Raw genomic sequence first — 2,874 nt, 5'->3', positions numbered from 1 at the left:
CAACCAAACAACCAACAAAAAACCCAGAAACACTGTTACGAATAGCAATGCAAGGATCAAAATGTTGACCCTTTCTTATATTCCCCATATATTTGAATCCAGTTTGTTTTCTTTCAAAAAGTGGTGGAGCTTTTCACACTTAGTGGAATTTAATTCTAAGCTATTACAGTCACTGTTACCAAACATTGTAAATCCTGCTTTATGGCTTATATACATTATTTCATTTGATATTCATAACTACTTACACAGACCCAAGACAAATATTCCTTTGTTCAACAAAATATGCACTGATAACTCCTGATAGGCCAGAAGAAGGGACAGTGATAAAAGGCCAACAATTTGTGATGCTCTATGGAAAACAGATCATAGGGTGCAAGAGGGGCTATGGGTAGAAGTTAGAAAGCTGTTATGGTGTAGCTGTGAAATGATTGTGGGGTGGTATTAGCAGTAGTGGTGGAGGAAGAGAGGAGAGGCAGATTTGAGAGATATTTAGGATGTAAAATCAATAGTCTATGTTAATGGATTGGATTTGGGGTTTGGGCAGGATATAATTTCCAAAATGTGAGGTGTCAAAGAACTCCTAGGTTTCTGGATGTGTTAACCGGATGGATGAAATTAGAAATTAGAAATCATGAAATTAAAAAACAGTGGAAGAGAACATGTAGGGGAAGTAGATCATGAATTTGGTTTTAGACAATTGAGTTTGAGGCACACCCGAATTATCCCAGAGGAGATATCAGGTAGGCAGTTAGATATACAGGTCTGGAAGACAGAGGAGTGGTCTGTGCTGGAAAAACAAACACAGGAGCTGTCAGTGTATAGCTGTTGACATCACGAAAATAATTGTGGTCATCTAGTGTGAAGCTGTAGAATGATGAGTCCCTCGGAAAGTGTTTCCAGGAGGAGAAAGTATCAAAAGAGACTGAGGAGAAATGACCATAGAGCTAGCAGGCATCTGGGGAGATTACAAAAAAACAGACACTATAAATATAAAAGAAGAAAGGAAAATGTGGCTAATGATACTGAGAAGTCACATAAGACCTTTTTATATTTATGGACTTGGACTTAAACACTGTTTTTTTGTGACATAAGTTTCAGAAATCTAGAAGGGACAGATGAAGAGTGGAGTGGCTCAAGTACCAACACGCCAGGCAACTTCCAAGTGCTTTACAGACATAGTCTTATTAATCCTCACAGTTCCTCTTACAGATGAAGAAACTAAAGTTCAGAGAAGACAGACGAACTGACCTGCCCAAGCTCATGCAATTCTGTGCGGCAGCAGAGCTAGAACTCAACACCCGATGTTAAGGATATCTGCTTGAGTTTTGTTGTTGATGATTTTTTTTTTAACTAAAGATGAAATGGTTCTTTCCAAACACGAAAGTGGAATAAATTTACACGTCGCTTTTGAAATATTCAAAACAAGGAAATGAAGCACCATAGTCTTTATTTTAAGATGTCCTGTTTCATTTTATCAATACATGAATGTATTCTTAAAAGATTATTATACAAGTGTTCTCTTTCTGCCGCGGCTGTCGAGAGTAACCCTAACACTGCAACTGATCAGCATAGGCTGGAACATTTCGCTGAGAAGAGCACCACAGTGGAGAAGAATGGCATTGAAACAGATTTCCAGCGACAAGTGCTTTGGGGGATTGCAGAAAGTTTTTGGACATGACAGTGTTGAACTGAAGTGCAAATGAAATTTGCAGTCTATTTACCACCAAAGGCAGAAACTGGAAAATGCCCTGCATTATACTGGCTGTCTGGTTTAACTTGCACAGAGCAAAATTTTATATCAAAATCTGGTTATCATCAGGCTGCCTCAGAACATGGCCTTGTTATCATTGCTTCAGATACCAGCCCTTGTGGCTGCAATATTAAAGGAGAAGATGAGAGCTGGGACTTTGACACTGGTGCTGGGTTTTATGTGGATGCCACTGAAGATCCTTGGGAAACTAACTATAGGATGTACTCTTATGTAACAGAGGAGCTTCCCCAACTCATAAACGCCAATTTTCCAGTGCACCCCCAAAGGATGTCTATTTTTGGCCACTCCCTGGGAGGCCATGAGGCTGTGATTTGTGCTTTGAAGAATCCTGGAAAATACAAATCTGTGTTGGCATTTGCTCCAATTTGCAACCCAGTGCTCTGTGCTTGGGGCAAAAAAGCCTTTAGTGGATATTTGGGAACAGATCAAAACAAATTGAAGGCTTATGATGCTACCCATCTTGTGAAGGCCTATCCAGATTCTCAGCTGGACATACTAATTGATCAAGGAAAAGAGGACCAGTTTCTTTCAGATGGACAGTTACTACCTGGTAACTTCATAGCTGCCTGTACAGAAAAACTCCCTGTTGTTTTTAGATTACAAGAGGGTTATGATCACAGCAACTACTTCATCGAAACCTTTATTGCTGACCACATCAGACGTCATGCAAAGTACCTGAACTCATGAAAACATCAGATACCAGAGTCTTTTCGAGATTATAAAATTGTAATAAACATAATTGCAGGGGGAAAAGATTTCAAAACATTAGATTTCATAATGCTAAAAATGCTTCATTCAGCAGTTGAATCATCTTCTGATATATGAAACCTGATTCTGATTTAAAAAGTTATTTTACCGGTGTTCATAAAATATTTAATACTTCACAGCTTTTTTGAGGTCATTTGGAAATCATTGTTATATTGACCTCAGGTCAAAGAATATGAATGTAATCCCATTCAAATCATAGAACACAAACTCTGGAGCAGAGGGTTTAAAAGTAATTTAGCCTAAACTCCTCACCTTGCCAGACTTCATACTATGAAGGCATAGACTATCTCCATCGTGTTCTTCTTGTGTATATCTCTAGTGTCTAGCAACTGCTT

The 2,874-nt window shown here is 38.7% G+C and overlaps 1 pseudogene; it reads left to right on the top strand.

Moving 5' to 3' along the window:
- Window positions 1-1,611: 1,611 nt before the first annotated feature.
- LOC100051643 (S-formylglutathione hydrolase pseudogene) lies at window positions 1,612-2,458 on the top strand (annotated as a pseudogene).
- Window positions 2,459-2,874: the final 416 nt, after the last annotated feature.

The sequence above is a fragment of the Equus caballus genome, chromosome 4 (assembly GCF_041296265.1).
Source record: "Equus caballus isolate H_3958 breed thoroughbred chromosome 4, TB-T2T, whole genome shotgun sequence".
NCBI lineage: Eukaryota > Metazoa > Chordata > Mammalia > Perissodactyla > Equidae > Equus > Equus caballus.
Note: the sequence above shows the minus strand (reverse complement) of the source record. Positions and strands in the feature narration are given on the sequence as shown.